The 19023-nt window shown below is 40.8% G+C and overlaps 1 long non-coding RNA gene across 3 annotated transcripts in view; it reads left to right on the forward strand.

The window, feature by feature from the left end:
* The window catches only part of LOC141424184 (uncharacterized), a 59557-nt gene that overhangs the window by 15805 nt on the left and 24729 nt on the right, over nt 1-19023 (forward strand). Inside the window, exon 3 of one of the 3 annotated variants that reach the window (XR_012449142.1) lies at nt 3809-4103. The exons of the other annotated variants lie outside the window; for them this stretch is intronic. This is a non-coding gene — a long non-coding RNA (uncharacterized lncRNA). Of the gene's footprint in view, nt 1-3808; nt 4104-19023 lie in introns of those variants that run through there. 3 annotated transcript variants of the gene reach the window in all.

Raw genomic sequence — 19023 nt, forward strand, 5'->3', positions numbered from 1 at the left:
AGTCCGGGCAGTATAGTGAGACCCTATCTCCAAGGAAAAAAAAAAAAAGAGAGAGATAAATTGACCTCATCAAAATTGAAAACTGTGTTTTTGCAGTACTGAAATTTGAACTCAGGGCCTATATCTTGAATCACTCCACTAGCCCTTTTTTGTGATGGGTTTTTTTGAGATAGGGTCTCATGAACTATTTCCCCAGAGATGGCTTCAAATCGAGATCCTCCTGATCTCTGCCTCCTGAGTAGCTAGGATTACAGGCGTGAGCCACTGGTGGCCAGCTACTAAGTTTTTGTCTGATTTAGAAATCTCTTTTATTTTTGGTCAAGGCCACTCTGATATTTTCTCAGCCCAGAATTACTCATGGGTTGCTGCTCATAGACTACATTTTATGTATTCATTCACATTTGCCCAGAGCAGATATTAATCTCTTCAGAAATGTGGTACAAGGGAGCAGAAGTCCACTATGGAGCAGGAAGAATAAATATCAGATGTGTTGTTATACTGAAAAAAGGAACAGTGAGTTCTCCCACGACCCAGAGAAGTAGGCACTGGCAAGTCAGGCATCCAAGGGCAGGCAGGAGCTCGAAGGGTGAGGAGACCTGGTTTCCTGTGTTGGGCTGGTCAGAGGCCCATGCTTCCTTCTTGGTGGCCTTTGTAACCTGAATAAGGAAGAAGGAGGGGTTGGCTTCAAGTCCAGTCTTTGAGTCCACCGCCTGAAAGGAGGGCCCAGGACACACTTGATCTATTCAGTGGCTGGAAGCTTCTTTCAGACAACAAACAAGTTCATGATTTACACTATGTACATGAATTTCCATCACAATAGCTGCCCTGCTTTTATGGAACTAGGAACAATTTGATAGTTGAGATAAAGGGGGAGCCCTTTGAAAGAAGATACCTACTGAAATAACATCTCTGTTGAAGGGGCACATTTTCTCCACACATTATCCCTCTAGGTGAGTGTCACATCACAGAGAAATATGATAGCGACTCCAAATGGTCATTTCTGCACATTTGGATAACGAATTTAAAGAGATGACTGAAGGTTGCTTGGACAGACAGGACTTGCCTGCGAGCTATGGCTGTGTGCCATGAGTTTGGCTGTGAGCAGAGGTGGAGAGTGTGTGGTGGCAAGGCGGGGAGACACATGGAGCCAACATGTCTTTCCTTTTGCAGGCAAAACAGGCTTGCAGAGAGGCTGAGTGGGCATGAGGTTTAGGAAAACAAGATCATTTCTAAATTGGGAAGAGAAGTAATTCCACAATATTCTCCAGAGCAGTGAGTTTGAATTCGTGTGTGTGTGTGTCCCCTGAGAGGGGAGGGCAGGGCAGAATCTGGATAGTTTATACAGCAAATAATTCTGACTGTGTGACTGGGGAAACTCCCCTTAGAGAACCATCAATCTGCAGGGTGAACCAAAACACAGCTCCTGCACTACCAGTCAGGGATAATAATCAGCAGTTCTTTGCTCCATGGCTTGTGCTTTCTGTGAGTGACTAGGTCACAGGACAGTAAAAAGTCAGTATTTCAGGTTGATGGTCAGCTTAAATCAAAGAGGATTTTGAAAAATGGAATGAGTAAAGGAATAGCCTCATCTTCAACCCATTTTTTCCTGTGTTTTGGTCTGCTCAGGCTAATAAAACACCATAGATTGGATAGCTTGGTAGGGTTCTGATGAGGGTCTCCTTTCTGACTTGAAGACAGTGTCCTCACATGTAAGAAAGAGAGGACACTGTGTGTGTGTGTGTGTGTGTGTGTGTGTGTGTGTGTGTGTGAGAGAGAGAGAGAGAGAGAGAGAGAGAGAGAGAGAGAGAGAGATAATTCCATCATGGGGCTCCACCCTCATGATCTCATCTAAACCTAATTACTTCCAACCCACTCCTCAAACTGAGCAATACTAAGCTTGCTCAAGTGAGTCACCAACATTCATGGGCCTGAGTTCCCATTTGAGAAGTGACAGACTTAGGACATAGATCATCAGGAAACAGGAACAGTTTTCCTCTTTTGCTTTGGGAATTCTCCCATCTTTGCATCTTCTGCCTCTGAAGCCTTTGGAAAATGTTTCTGCCTAGTCCATTTGGACCGCTGTGATGGAGTACCACAGCCTTGGTGGTATATAAACAACAGAAATTTATTTCTCACAATTGTAGAAGCTGAAAAGGCAAAGATCTAGGAGCTGGCAGATTCCATGTCACCATTTTGTGGTGAGGGTCTGCTCCATCAATAGTTCTGGCTGTATCCTTGCTTGGTAGAAGGGATAAGGCAGCTCCCTGGGGCCTCTTTTATAAGGACACTAATTCTATTCCTGAGGCTCCATCCTCATGACATCATCACCTCCCTAATCCCCACCTCTGAATGCCTTCACATTGGGAATTAGGATTTCAACATATGAATTTTGAGAAAAATAGACATTCAGTCATAGCAATTGTAGGTCAGGGGCATGAGGGGGAGGCTAAGGCTGAATGGGCAAAAAGTAGAGGCAGGAGATGAACGGACAGCTGTCCCTATGAAGTTAGAGGACAGAAAGCCTTGGATGAGGGAAACAGCAGGGGGAGGGGTGAAGGGGAAAGTATCCTTACTAAAGATCAGTTCCCCATGAAAAGAAAATTAGTCGGTGACTTAACTGTTTCTGGAAGATTCTTTTGGTGGAGGGGACTGAAGGCAGAGCTTCCACACAAAGGGAGAGGATGCACACCACCTCCCTGTTTCTGCCCCCTCGCTGAGTGAGGTTTATATCAGGTGTCAGAAACTGGAACACTGCCCTAGAGACCAAGACTCTTGCTACCCCTGGGTCTCTGTGGGAACTGGTACAAAGTCCACTTCCATGTAGTGAGAGGTCTCTCATCCAGAATGCCTCACCTTAAAAGGTTTTTCTTTTAAACTCTGACGTTTCCATTGCTTTTAGTATGTTGGGTGGTTGTAATAATTACATTTGATCTCTTTAAAGCTGGTTGAATTAAGCTTTGCTTTAGCCTGAGGGTCCTTTGTGACCTGCTGCTAACTCCTATATTTATTCCCCTGTCCCCACACCCAGCTTGTGCACTGAGATATAGACTAATTTCTCACTAGACCATGAGACTCTCCAAGGCAAGAAGTAGATCTGATTCATCTTCGGGCTCCAACATCTACCACAGTGCTTGGCATCCACTAAGGCTAACAAAAATTGTGGCTTTAAAAAAAATTTACATTTAAGAAAATGTTACTTTTTAATAAGAAATGTCATATTGTGTTAATTTTTATAGACAACAAAAATGTGATTAGAAAAGTATTAGACTGATGGGAAACATTGATATTTTGTAGCAATATAAGGTAAGTTTTGATAAGAATGTAGCTATGGTGGTGTTTGTAATCCCAGTACTCAAGAGAATCCCAAGTTCTAGGCCAGCCTGGTCTCTATAGTGAGTTTAAGGTGAGTCTGGGCCACATAGGGAGACTCTATCTCAAAAAACAAAAACAAAACCAAAAGAACCTTGAAAAGGCAGAAGATAATCATGACTATTTGATTTCAATCATTGCTACATTCTATTCATAATCTATTGGCTTATTTCTAAAAATAGACCAAAAGTTCCATCACAGAAAGATGTGTCACTCAATATAAATGGGCTAATTATAAAATAATCTTACGAAATACAGAAATTATTAATTAATAGTGCATTAGAAAAGATCTGGGTCTATGAGTTTTAAATTGAAATAGAACATCTTTCTCTTCCCTCATTTTATCTCTATTATATCCAAAAGTTTAAAGTTGAGGCTCTTAGTGACTACGTGACTTGGTGTATATGGGCTTTTCCCCGTTCTTTGTCCTCTACCACAGTGCTATAACAGGACTTGTCAGAGCCCAGCCCTGCCCAGCTCTGTAGAATTCTGCAGCCAAAGTTTAACGAAACAGTCACTGGATACAAAGGAGACACAGCTTTATGGCTGTACCTGTGGCAGAGAAGCACAGGCTTTGGATCAGAGGATACCTCGGACAGCTCTTAGTGTCATTACTCCACCATGTCACCTTTACCCTTGGCAAGTACCAGCTGTCAATTTGCTTTGATTCCAATAACCAGTCCCACTTTCTCTTTGCCAAAGAACTTCTTCCAGACTGCTGAGACCAATGTACTAGTAGAACAGAGAAATTCCTGGGAGTGTATACCCGAGGGCAGTCCTAAACCATGATTAGACTGCCGCAGGGGCATAAATACCCCACTCTTTTGACCCTCATTGGATTAACTCTAAGACTGACATGGTCTTCAGTGCTCCCTTTCCAGCCTTTCTTTGACATTGATCTTCTCTTGGCCTACTTGCCTTCCTAGTCCCACTTCTTCATTCTTTATTGCCAGTTTTTAAGAAAACTCTCTGAATGAAGTACTTTCACATGAAAGCTTGTCTCACTGTCTGCTTCTGGAGATCCCAAGCTATGATAGGTACTTACCTTTCATACTTGTGTGACTTCAGACTAGTTACCAGTCTTAGTTGAACTTGTTTATCTGAAAACTGAGATAGAAATATCAACTTTATAGGCCTTTCTTAGGAATTACAGATCATATCTATAAAATACCTTGAACAGGCAGTTACCGTAGATGTAAGCTGTTATTGGATATTTCCCCAAGTACATAGGATTACTCACCCCTGCCAAGGGTATTCCCATGCCTGGAGCATGGTAGTGTAGAAATGAGGACTGTAAGAGCTGGGTAGAGAAGCAAGACTAGCTGTTGCCCTAGGATTGAGCCTATGGCTCTTCCAGTTTAAATGGGTCCGAATAATTCAGCTGTGAGCTTTTTGAAACAAAATTGGATATAAGAACATAATTTGAGGGGTGAGTATCATTAAAAGATTCAGGATTTGATTTTTAATTACTCTCAGAGTTTTCTCCTGACCAGGAAAATCTCGAGTGGATTTTAGTTTCTGCCTCATTCATGTCTTTCCCTGTTGTTGGTGACAGGCTTTCTGGGCTGGGGTCCCCTGGTGGGCAACAGTGATAGAGGTTGAGCCAGAATGAGAACCAAATGGCTTCTCCTTCAGGAAACTTAGAATTTCTCATCTTATGTGCAATAAATATCTAATGCCCAAATGGTTCATTTCCTCTTTCTGAAACCAGAGAGTCAGAGGGATCTAGTGCTATAAGATCCACTCACATGTGCTCTCCCTAGCCATTTCTGTTTCTTTGCCTCCTTTATCATCTTTCCTAGATGCAGAGTGTAATTCTCTTAGATCAGCTGCCCTAAGCATCTATTCCCTGAGGCCTTTGGGCTGCTACCTCAACTCCTGAACAATCCCCTTTTGCTGATAATTGTAAATGCAGATTGTCCAAATAACCATTTAAAATGGAACAGAGCTGGCCTGATGGAACCATATGCATTGGGCAGACTAGACCATGGTCAGGAAAGAGGCTGGGTTGGTCAAGGCATGGGAGAGGGTTCTCTGGGGGAGAAGTGAGGACAAGAGGACCACATGACTGGATGCAGAGATCCATTTCCAGAACAGTTTTGGTTTGCTTCTGGCACAGAGCCCATAGGGCACACTAAATACTTTGTACCTAAATGCCAAAAGGCTAAGAAAACCAGCCCTTGCAGACCTTGGAGTGACCAAGAAGAAAATGCCAAGGAACATGCTGTCTGCCTCTTCCAGGACTGTCAACATGAACAAGTATTCAGGTGTCAGTAGAAGGTCTCCCTATTTTAATAGCCGTAATCCCCTGGAAGGAAACCTCTAGATCAATGGGAGTTGAGACAAAGCAGTGTAGTGACTCCTCCCACCTAGAATTCTCTGAGGGGCTACACCTCTCTAGTGTGACCCCCAAATGCCTTTCACCTAAGACAAGTTTCTGCTGTCTAATGGCGCACCATATAATTCCTCATGGAGAAGGGAAAGTGTGCAGGAGTTGGGATACAGCCTCCTTCCCAAGGGCAAGGGAAGGAATCTTGGGAAGCCCTTTGTTCATAGCTGTGCTGATGGGCCTCCATCTACCCAGCCCTGACACAGGGGTTCCAAACCCACAGTATGACCTTCCATAAGGATTAAGTGTTTAGTCTTAAGTCACAATTACTGAAGTGTATCTGAGATATACAACATCTTTCCAGGCCCAGACTCAGGGCAAAGTAGGATCATGAAAGCACAATCAAACCAGGAAGGGTTTTCTATTTCCTCCTGGGACATCACTAAAGGGAGCACTATTGCCAAAGGACCTAATAGCTAATGCCAGTTAGTCACGGAAGCAAATCTTCTGTTACTGAACCCAATGCTGTGTGGAAGCCACATAACTCTCGTCACCACTATGTATACACAGCACACACTGCACCTGTCAAGTCACCCTGTTTACCCAAGTTCCTACTAATCGTTGCTAATCCTCTGTGTTGCACATACAAAACCCTTCCTGCTTTATTTCCTGGGGCACCCATTTGTTATTATTAAATCATGTTTTTCATGGAAACATGACACATGGGTAGGCAGGGATTGCTTGCTGCTTCCTAGGCTTCTATGTATCCACCCTGACCAGGCAAGGGCCTGCTCTGAGGATTTTTTTTCTCATTCACAGGAAGCTGCTGATTTGGTTAACAGCATGCCTGGGCAAATTCCTTTTAGCTCTTAACAGCATGAGCAGGACCCCCTACCCCCTGTATTGTCCTTAGACTGAGGGACTGGTTACTTTTATGAGGGGTGTGTGGCTGCAAAACAAGGGGTCTGGAAAGAGGCCATATTGTTTATTTTCTGCCCAGGTCCAAAGGGAGTAGGAAATTGGCCCAGTGCAGTTGACTCCATTAGTTAATATGGTGTGGCGGCAACATGTGGGTGGAATTTCTTCCTTCCACTGCCCCTGGAGAACCTTGGAGAATGCTCACGTTCTCCCCAACATGACAGCAATGAGGGCCTCAGAGCGAGGTGGATTTCTCAGCTCCACCAACACTCCTTCTAAAGCTGCTGGTGGAAAGCCAGGGTTATTTTATTAATGCATTGGGATGTGGTGTAGGGAAGATCTTTGGAGATGAGCTGGTCCTAATTCTGAGGTGTCAGCATGAGCTCAGTTCCTCATGATAGTCTTGTATCTATCGACCTCTCTTTCCGCCTCTTCATGCAGTCTCTGCTGGCAATGCTTCCTCTAGAGACCTCTCTATTGGATCAACTAGCTCAATTCTGCAATCACTGCAGGATGGCTTTGAGAAGTTGCCCAGGGACCCCTGTGGCCCTTCCTTGGCCATATTATGACAATCCCATGCTGGGTTTACAGAAACCAGATAGGAATAGATGAAAGGGCCTGCTATTCCCCTAGGTCAGGACCATGTGGCTCTAGCTGTTGCTTCCTTGAATTCACAGCTATGTGTGAATTCAGCTTTGACAATGACATCAACAAGAGAATGGGCTCAGAAACCCCTACAGTCTCTGAAGCAAAACCATACAAAGGCCTTTGTATTGTATGAGTTTACTATGTGGGAAAATTGGTGGGAAAGAGTACAGTGTGTGCTGAAGATCTAAATCGTCTCCTAGGAGTAATGTAGTAAGACATGCTGTCACTAACTGACCAAATGGAAATTTATTTTCCTATTATAACAAATTATATTTGAAAGGGATGTCACCGAACAAAGACTTAGACAAACTGCAGCTCTAATGTCCTGTGCATCTTGCAACTTTCTTTGCAATTAGCGTTCTTTGAGACCCAGTATGATTGGGGCCCTCTCTGCTTGAGGGCCCCAACACCAGCGACCAATCTCGTGGTGCTTGTTTCTGTCTGACAGCCTCTGTTTACTTATGACTTTGGTCTACTCTGATGTCCCTCTCATAAGTCTCTTACTATCTCAGGACGTCTCCTTACTGCTTTCTTTGGGTGCCTTTACATGTCTACCATCTTCTAGCAATCTCCAAAGTCCTCTGTGTCTCTCTCTGTCTCTTTCTCACCGTCACCCTCAATGTGTTTTTATGTGCTCTAGCTGTCTATTACTGACTAACAAGTCATCACAGTCCAGATGTGTCTGTCTGTCTTCCTCTCTCTGTCTGTTGAGTATAAATACTCCCAGAGAAAGTACCACAGTGGCTCAGTTAGCCATCATCATTCACCTTGGCCAGCTGTAGCTTGCAGACTGTCAGCCAATTTGAGGCTTGCTCAGGTATTTGCCCCTGACTTAATCGCTATTGGTCAAAGTGTGGGACTCAATCAGGGATGAGTTTTACTGAAATAGCCCCTTCTAAGAGTGTTACAGGCATGTCAGGGGATGTGTGGCCGTGTCTTAAGGTCATATCAACAATAAATTATCTCTTTCCCTTAAGGATCACTTCCCTTTGGGATGCTTGGGAAAGGGAGGCTCTCCCAATTCCACAATCAAATTACTCACATAATAACCAACTGCTCCTCCTCCTCCTTCCTCACTCCACTGAAGGCCATTTCTATCTCCCCTTGCTGAGTGTCCAATAATGGACTGTGGCTTCCAGGTGGCATTGCTCCTATCCCACCCCAAGTCTCCATGGAAAGGGTAGGCAGCATAGAGTAGGCCCCATTTCTCACTTTCCTCAACAAAAGCACAATCCACATTTGTTTTTGTAAGGTTCTGAGGGAACCAAAGGGAATAACATGTGAAGAAAATCATATTATGGTATGACTGTGTCCAGGTTATAATGAAAAGTATCCCAGGAGCTCTCGGGAAGTTGAGCTCTTGTGTCTATGTCTGCCCTTATCTCATACAGAGCATTTTTGTAATCTGTGTGCTAATCTTCATTCGCTTTTTGGGAAGTTCCCGTCCTATACCTAAAGTTGTCTTTGTCCTCAATACCTATCTCTCTCTAATAGTGTATTTCTTTAACTTTGAGTTATTCATCACAGAGTGACCCCCAGGGGAACTCCAGCAAGATAGTCTGTAGTGGCCTGAATATGGCAAATTACTCAAGTCTTTCCAAAGGGAAACTTGATGCTCTAAATCTCAAAGGATTTTCAGGAATCATTCAGCCAGCCTATGGGGGGGGGGTCTCCATATCAATGTGGCTTAGAAATACCCCCCCTTATTTTTCTTCTTGTTATCTGGCAATGTTCAAACACATAAAAACAAGCTTTAAAAGGACACACACTAATTCCTAAAGGCCAACTCATAGGGCAAAGAGGAAATGCTTTCCTAACTGCCTCAGAATTGCATGACTGTCTCTCTGAAAATGGGAATTCTGTTTCATTTCCTGTCCCTTCCTTACTCTCCTTTCCAAGTATGTTCTTTGAGCCTGCAGAAGGTAAGAGGTTGACCTGCTGCAGAGCCAGGCACAGCACAAGGGACCTGGCTACAGCTTTGGAATCACGATCACAAAGGCTTAACTAAACTTTCAGAAAAGGGCAATCTTCTCACTTAGTTTCTGTCAAGAATGGGGAAGTGGGTTGGGGTGTGGGTGTTTTGCCCCGTAAGTCTGACAGAGCAGGTAATCAGCAGTGGTCCAAGCCCTGTAGTATAAACCCAGCCAGAGGCAAGAGTTTTCTGCCCAGATTGATAGCCTGGCCTCTTGCTGAGCCAGCTGTGCTCTAGTCTTAAAAGGCATTCATGAGCAGACTCAACAGCCATGTTCTTTGAGAAATACTATTATATTTTCCCAAGAAGAGAGCCCAGGCCCACAGAGAGTGCTGTTTAGGATGTTAGTAGTGTCTAACCCCCACCCCCTGCTTCCCAAATGAGACTCAGCTTCCCAAATGAGAGCTCCTCTTCTCTCTCTCTATGGTTTCATTTCTTTCTGTTTGTCTGCCCAATGACAATCACTGGTCCAAGCAGCTTGGTATCAGCCTTCTTCATCACTGTCCCTTCTACTTTGCCTCCCTTCAAAAGCTCTATGATCTACTCAATTCAGTTCTGATTTTCCCACTTGTTTCTTCCATTTCCATTTCCTTAAAAATAACTTTCATTTTCTGCTGGCTTCAACTCCATTCTTCTAGCAATTACCCCTGTACTTTATTTCCTTCCTGGTTCTCCAAATAGCTCTCCTCTTAACTGTCCTCAGGGCTATGTGTCCTTAGGCTTCTAGTGTGTTCTTATCACATAAGTGATCAACAGCTTATCATTCATTTATAAGATTCTGAAATTTCTATTTTGCTGTTAAGCCGGCATAAACACAAATGATCAAAATAACTGCATAATGGCTCAAATAACCCTAATAAGAAGTCATAAGTTGCTAGTTTCTTAAGACCATACTGACTTTATAATGAATCTCTTTCTTTTTTCTTTTTAGGTCCTGTAATATGATCAAGGCAAATCTCCTGAGATTAATTAACTTATTTTCATTTTGTGCATAAAATATAAATAATGTCAATTTTAGAGAGCTACGTTCTTATAGTTAGAGCTTTTGCTTGAAATGAAATAGCTTTCATCCTCAGTGAGTTAGACTTCACGATTCAGAAATGTGAAAATTATTACATTTATAGATTTTTTTGACATAACACTCTCAGTCATTTTTATCATAGTTTAAGGTATAGGAAAAACAAACACCCCAAAATAAGCATGAAAAATATTCTTTAATAGGTTTCTTCAGAAGTCTGAATCATGCAGCTTTCCTGCTTGGTTTCTAGATTCTAGAAGAGTCTGTTCTCCTCTGGAGATTTCTCCTCCCTTCCCCTTTTGTCTGGCTGGCTCCTGGTGCTCTCATAGCACTCAGGACACCTTAAATTCTCAGGACAGTTTTTTTCCGATTCGCTTTTGTCCCGTTCTTTAGGCTGAATCTCATTCTTAGCAGTTCCCACAGCATGCTGTACTTTTGAACACTGATTATAATCTTCATTTATAATTGTGATTTAACCTGAGGGCAGGGTATTGCTTATCACTGACTCCTCAGTGCCTGGCACTGGTCACTTAGGTGACTGACTTGACATTTGAAATGAATGTGTGCAGATAAGGACATGTAAGAGATGATTAGAAGAAATGTCTATCTGATTTGCTGAACATAAACATTATAACACACTGTTTTGGGTTGAATATGCAATATCTCCCACAAGCTCATATGGTGGATGCTTTATCTCCAGCCGGTGGTGCTATTTTGTGAGGTTCTGCATACTTTAGGAGGTGGGGCCTACTTGGAGGAAGTAGGTCCCTGGGGACATACCTTTATACGTCACCACCCTACCTTGCTGTCTGTTTTCTGTCCACCATGGGGTAAACAGACTCCACCTTTACATGTTCCAACCACCATGATGTCCTGTTTCACCATAGGTCCAGAAACAATAGAGCTGACCATGATGGACTGAGATCTCTGAACCCTTCAGTTGTTCTCCCAGGTATTCTGGACATAGCTATGAAAGGTAGCTGATTCACAAACAATACTTAATTTCTTTTTTAAAACATATATGGTCTATGACTTAATTTGTAGCTGTGGCATTGAGTCCTCATCTTTAGACTTTAGCTTTTAGTGCCTATCCAATAGTACAGAAATAGTAATGATCTTCTCTACTGGTCTGTGAAAGTCCAGATTTCTATATCTGTGTTTCTACCTACTGTGTACAAATCTCTACACCACCCTTATTGATCAGAGCAGACCTACCTTTTGCTGTCTCTGGGGTCACTGCATTTCTTCTCATAGATCACGGTGGTAAGCACACTCTCTTTTGATGCTTCCCTGATGACCCACCATCCATTCCTAAGACCTTTTTCTCCCACACTTCTCTAAAGAACGGAAAAGGTAAATCCTTACATTCTCAGTTTCCCTCAAAACTAGACTTTGCCAGGAGGTTGAGTGGAGGCTAATAAAATTCAAGTGTAAGACCTTCTGTGAAGTTGTTAGCATTCCAGATAAAAGGATAGATGTTGCTAATGGCTTCATCTCCTGTTTTTCATGCTTCAAAGGTGGACAGGTTGGTTGGAGATATTGCTGTGGAGTAATAAGCTGATGTCCTTAGGATGATGGAACAGATAAACTGGGTTTTTGTAACATACAAATCAACTAGGGACAATGCTATCTAAGATGGCCTTGTTATATGATTTCCTTGTTATCTTCAAGGCTATATTAGGTGGCTTGCTATTAATTGCAGCCTAAAGCATTCCTAAGTGATATCGCTAGGGCAGCTATTTTTAGCCAACTTCTTAATCTAAATCTAAACATACTCTTAATACAAATTTAATCTAAATCAAATATGAATCTAATACAATTCTAAACCCAACCTTAATCTATATGAATTTAATTTTAATTAAACACAACTATTTTAAGAAGGGCCTAGATTGAGAAGGGGTAACAGTTTTTCATTTGCACAGGTCATGTTTTACTGACAAGTAGAAACTTATAATGATATGAATCCAGATATCCATAAATCCAAGGTTGATTTAACTCTTCCATGTTAAAACAAATAAGGAAACAATCTCCAACACCTCATGCTGTATTTCTCAGGTATTACCACATAAAAAAACTTTTAAGAATGTGATTAATTTTTAACAAAAACAGAAATTTCTCTTTTCCCAACTTCTAATAGGTCCACAGCCTAGACACTAGCCCAATTTGATGTCAAAACTATTTTACAATTAACTAATCAGTAACATACTATATCAACAAACATTGTTTAACTTTCAGACTTCCATCCTGTGATTCTTTATCTGTAACAATTGAGCTGAGTAGAACAATAAGCCTTTTTGCCTTATTGTCCATTTTAAATAAGAATTTTAGACTATGGTTTTTAAATGCTAAATGAAAATTCAGAAATATGTCCAAATTCACTTTATGGAAAGCCCCCCAAATGGTTAGCTCTTTTCATCTGTAAGAATTAGGGGAGCCTCAGGCTTTGACTAAAACCACAAAGTGAGTCCTCCCACCTCTGTCTCTCCTTCTTTCTCCAGGCCTTTTCCCTCAGAGCCCAAAGTTAATAGGTTGCACATGCTGTTAACTGAGACTCCATTCCCCCATGGAGTCAGCACTGCCAAGACGCCCTGACTTGCAGTGTGTCTCACCAGTTCCTGGCTTTGGTTTCATGTGATCTGAAGCACTCTCACATGAAACCAGGAAGAGCTGCAGTGCAGCACTGTGGAAAATGTGAAACATCAGGCCTACAGTGTAGTTTTCAAATCTGGACTCTGTAACCGAAACTTGGCTTGCCTGCTGACTGGCTGATAAGGATGGATGAGAGATGAAGACTGCTTAGCTGGCTCCATGACAGACTCTAAGCATTGATCTTTGAAAGGATATTTCAGGTAGAAGAGGTGATTAAACTGGACAGTCTTTTGTTTTCCACCTATTTGTAACCATTGATCAAGTTGGGACTGCCTGGACATTTCAGTGGGCCAAGGGCTAAAGATGGGGAGGAGGGAGGAGTGGAGTGACTGAATCTCAGGCTCCAAACAGGTCAAGGCCTTGGGGAAAGTACTGACTCTCAGTTTGTGACTGAGAAATGTGTCTGCCTGTGGTTCTTGTCTCCTGAGAGAGGGAGGGGGGTGCTCCAGTTGAAAAATGGCTCCATCTGTCTTGAGCAGGCCTACTGTTTTTAGGCACTCAAAGCTAGGTTTTTGTCAAAAAAAAAAAAATTATCGCTTTTGACCTTTCAAGGTGGGTAGGATTGTGCAGGCTATTTTCATTAGTTTGTGGTGTGTCTGCTTTGCCTCTGCAGAGGCAAGATGTTATATCTGTCATGTCTGTTCAGGGTTTTACAGTCTCTTATTAATTACTCTTTACAGACCCCATGAGGGAACTGGGTAAGAAGCATGAACTGGAGAGCTCATGTTTATGCTAGCTCACCTCAGTGTACTGGGGCTTCTTTTCTTCTGACATTTTTTCCTTTGCATAATCAGAGGTGACTGTTTTTCCCAAATATGTTTTGGTGGCTCACTTATCACATGTAATGATACTTTAGAAGTCACCAATTTGACCATGACCTTTACAAAGAAATGCAATTTACACCACAATGTAGTACATCTTCTAAGCCTTCTTGAATGCCATGTATTCTGGTAGTTTCTGCTTTGTTTTATTTTTTTCAAAAATTCTGGTCATGACCACTAAATTTATGGTATGACTTACTAAGGAGTTACAACTTTCCATGTAAGAAATATTGGGCTAGCATAACTAAAAGGATAAATACTACTTTAGAATTAAAGGCATATTTACTCTACTGGTAGTAATGACATAAATCTAAATTCACTAATGTTAAAAATCATCAATATTCTCAGCAAATTCAGAATAAAGGGCAATTTCCTCAACTTGATAAAGAACACCTACCACAAGCCTGTGGCTAATATTATGACTAGTAGATAGAAATCTAAAGATCTATCACAAAGATGAGAAATGAGAATGTCCTCTCTCATCATTGCTTTCCACATTGTACTGGAAGTCCTGGCCAAGTAATAAGGCATGGAAAGGAAATAAGAGGTAGGCAGATTGGGGAAAAAAAAGGATGAACTGTCTTTGTTTTCTACATGATTATACATCACTTATAACATGATTGTCTACGAGTCAAATCTTAAAGAACTGACAAAAACAAATAATTGATTGTAGAATACAACTTTAACGTATATAAAAGGCAATTGCTTTTCTATATGCAAACAACAAACAAGTGGAATTTGAAATTAAAAGCACATTACATTATAATGCAATATAATATATATTTATATGTAGTGTAGTTCATATGTAATGTATTATATTATAATGTAAATACTTTAAAATTAAATACATAGGTTTAAATCTAACAAAATATGCCCAAGGTCTATATGAGCAAAACTCTAAAAGTCTGATCAAGGAAGAAAAAATAGATGGAAAGATATTCCATGTTTATGGATAGTAAGACTCGATATGGTCAAGATGTCTGTCCTTCCAATTTGATCTTCAGATCCAATGCAATCCTAATCCAAACCTGAAAAACTGCGCAGAGTGGGTTGCACCTGTCATCACAGCTATTCAGGATGTTGAGGTTGAGAGGATTCTGGTTCCAGACCAGCCTGGAGGGAACAAAAGTTCATGAGACCCCACGTTAATGAAAAAAAGCTGGGCATGGTGGTGCGTGTCTGTCATCCCAGTGAAGGTGGGAAGCTTAAAATAGAGGATCATAGTCCTGGCAGGCATGGGGAAAAAGTGAAGCCCTACTTCCAACATAACCAGAGTAAAAAGAGCTGAAGGTGTGGTTCAAGTGAGAAAATGCCTGCCTCACAAGTGCAAAGCCCTGAGTTAAAACACCAGTACTACCAAAGACAAAATGACAAAAAAAAAAAAAAAAACCCTTAGGTTATTGTGTAGATATTGACAAGTTTATTCTAATGTGGCAAAAATCCAAGAATAGTCCACTTAATATGAAAGGATAAGGACAAAATTGGAGGACTAACAGCACCCAATTTCAATACTTACTATAATGCTACAATAATCAGAACAGTGTGGTATTAGTGAAAGAATAGACATTAGATTGATGGAACGGAATAGAGAACCCAGAGACAGACACCTATAAATATAGTTGACTGACCTTTGACAAAAGATGAAAAGCAATACTATGGAGTAAAGATGGTGTTTTCAAGAAGTGGTTGGACTGTAAAACAGGTACAGGGTGTGTGGGGATACTAGTGGGAGGGGGGAGGGTGAATGAAAGAGATTAAGGTGATGGTATATGCTTGATAGACTTCATATACCTATATGAAATAGAACTAAGAAATCTCTTGCAATTGCTTTAAGTGGGGCAGGGAGGGGTTGAGGGGGAGATATGATGGGGGGCAATGTACTAATGTACAATATAAGTCTAATTGGAATTGTCACTATGAAACCCTCCATGTATAACGAATATATCCTAATAAAATTCTTTTATTCACCTTTAAAATCTTTTATTGTTGAAAACTAAGGGGATGAGAATAGAAAATAAAACAATTCATTGCTATTTTCATTGAACAGATAATCAAGATCATAATTATTTTATTTTAATTTTTTTATTATTCATATGTGCATACAATGCTTGGGTCATTTCTCCCCCCCTGCACCCACCCCCTCCCTTACCATCCACCCCGCCCCCTCCCTCTCCCCCCACCCCCTTGATACCCAGCAGAAACTATTTTGCCCTTATCTCTAATTTTGTTGAAGAGAGAGTATAAGCAATAATAGGAAGGAACAAGGGCTTTGCTAGTTGAGATAAGGGTAGCTATATAGGGAGTTGACTCACATTAATTTCCTGTGCTTGTGTGTTACCTTCTAGGTTAATTCTTTTTGATCTAACCTTTTCTCTAGTTCCTGGTCCCCTTCTCCTATTGGCCTCAGTTGCTTTTAAGGTATCTGCTTTAGTTTCTCTGTGTTGAGGGCAACAAATGCTAACTAATTTTTTAGGTGTCTTACCTATCCTCATATCTCCCTTGTGTGCTCATGCTTTTATCATGTGATCCAAATCCAATCCCCTTGTTGTGTTTGCCCTTGATCTAATGTCCACATATGAGGGAGAACATACAATTTTTGGTCTTTTGGGCCAAAGTGGTTGGACCCAGGAATGGTGGGAAAAGGGATAAAGGAGAATATGGAGGGGTGAATTCAACTAAGATACATTGTAAGAACTTTTGTAAAAGTCACAGTGTACCCCAAGTACAATAAAAACATGATAATAAAAAAAGAAGTGATTAGAATAACTGGATTTCCACATTCAAAAAAAGCTTTTGGAGATATAGATCTTACATTGTATTAAAGCCAACTCAAAAAATGGATCATGGGTCTAAACACAAAATTCAAAACTGTATAACTCTGAAGGTAATGTAACAGAAAACCTAGATGATCTCGGGTATGGTGAGGACTTTTTAAAGATGTAATACCAAAGGTACAAACCATGAAAGAAAGAATTGATAAACCAAAAAAAGTACATTACAATTAAAAATTTCTTCTCTGCTAAAGGTAATGTTAAGAGAATACAAAGAAAAACCCCAGTCTGGGAGAAAATATTTCAAAAAAACGTAACTGATACAGGACTGTTATCCAAAATATGCAAAAAATTCTTGAAATTTAACAATAAGAAAATGAACAACCTATTTTAAAATGAGCAAAAGACTTGAACAAAAATCTCACTGGAAAAGATATACGTCTGGCAGGTAGGCATATGAAAAGATGCTAGACATCTTATGTCAAGAACATACTAGAGAACTGCAAATTGAAACATCAACGAGGATGTCACTACACACTTGCTAGAAGGTCCACAGTTCAAAGCACTGGCAACAGAAGATGCTGGTGTGGATGGGTATCAATGAGAAGCCTTATTAACTGCAAAATGGTATGACTACTTTGGGAGACAGTTTGGTGGTTTCTTACAAAGTTAAACATTCTTTCCTATGATTCCACAATAACACTCCTTGACATTTACCCAAATGACCTGAAAACTTTTGCCTGCAAAATCCTGTACACAGATGTTCACAGTAGTTTTACTCATGATTGTCCAGGTTTGGAAGCCATTAAGATGTCCTTCAGGTAATGGATAAATAGTCTATAGTACATATAGACAAATATTATTCAGTACTAAAAAGCAATGAGCTGTGAAGCCATGCGAAGACATGGAGGAATCTTAAATACACACCACTAAGTAAAGAAAGCCAACGTGAAAATCAACATACCATATAATTCCAACTATATCACATTCTAGAAAATATAAAATTATGGAGACGGTAAAAAGAGCAGTGGTTGTCAGGGGCTGGGAGAGGGAAGGATGGATGTCAGGGGATTTTTAGGGCAGGAAAACTACTCCGTGTAATACTATAATGGTAGATGTATGCTAGTCTATATTTGTCAAACCCACAGAATGTAAAACACCAAGAATGAACCAGAAGGGGTGGGTGTGGTGGTACATGCCTGTATTCCTAGCTACTCAGGAGACAGAGATTGGAATATTGTAGTGTAAGACCAGCCTAGGCAAAAAGTTACTGAGACCCTATCTTGAAAAACAAGCTGGGTATGGTGATACATGTGGAGGTAGGAGGATCAGGATCCAAGGCTAGCCCATGCAAAAGTTTGAGACCCTGTCTAAAAAACAAACTAAAGCAAAAAGGGCTGGGAATGTGACTCAAGTGGTAAAGAACTTGCCTAGCAACCACAAGGTCCCAGTTTAAACCCCAGTACCACCAAAAAACAACAACAAAAGAATAAGCCCCAATATAAACTATTTTGGTTGGTAAAAATGTATCAACATAGGTTCCTTGATTGTGGGGATATTGATAGTGGGAATTTTGGTTATGTGTGTATGAGAGCAGAGAGTGTGCGGAAATCTTTGTGCCTTTTCAATTTTTTTGTGAATCTAAAAAATAAAAAGTATTAATTTAAAAAGTTACCACAGTATCTATTTTAGACATGCTTCTAAGATGACCTCCAATGATGCTTGCCTCCTGGTATTCACATTCCTGTTTGGTGCCTTTCTTTTGAATATAGCCTGATTCTCTTGACTTGCTTCTAATGAACAGAATATAGTAAAAGTGATGGGATTCCATTTTCTGTGATTGGCTGACAAAAGACTGTGGCCACATCTTGCTCACACTCACTGTTTCAATAACACTCTTTTTTCTGGTTCTTCTCACAACATGTGCTAAATGAATTAAGTTGGAGAGGCCCATGTAGCAAGGGACTGAAGGTGGCCTCTGACCAATTACAGATTATTACTCAGTTGAGTCTTCAAATGAGACCAACAACTTGGTCTTACTGAACTAACAACTAATGGCAGCCTGTATGAGACCCTGTGCCAGAGAATATAGCTAATTATACCTGAATTCCTAGATTACAGAAACTGTGAGAATATGATTACTTGTTTAAGCAGCTAAGTTTGCAGGATAATTTGTTATGCAGCAATACATAATCAACATACTATCTCAATGACACACAAGACTAGAGTGTGCATTTTTGACTTTGGGACAGTATCCACTTGACTTAATGTACTCAATGAAAAAGACTTTTGGATATCTGTCTTGGATATGCTGTACTTGCTGAGTCGTTGACAATGAAAGCTTTTGAAAAGAGTCTCTAAAAGTCAGGATTCTTTGGGCACAAAGAAGATGGAAAAAATTAGAGTTATTTGTAATTTTAGTGTTAAGTACTCTTACAAGAGCACTCCATTAAGAAAATTTGGCAAAAGACAATCAATGTTAAATTACTTAATTTGCCAAAATGGGGTTTTCTGAACCAAGCAGGACT

Source organism: Castor canadensis, chromosome 6 (genome assembly GCF_047511655.1).
Source record: "Castor canadensis chromosome 6, mCasCan1.hap1v2, whole genome shotgun sequence".
Classification (NCBI taxonomy): domain Eukaryota; kingdom Metazoa; phylum Chordata; class Mammalia; order Rodentia; family Castoridae; genus Castor; species Castor canadensis.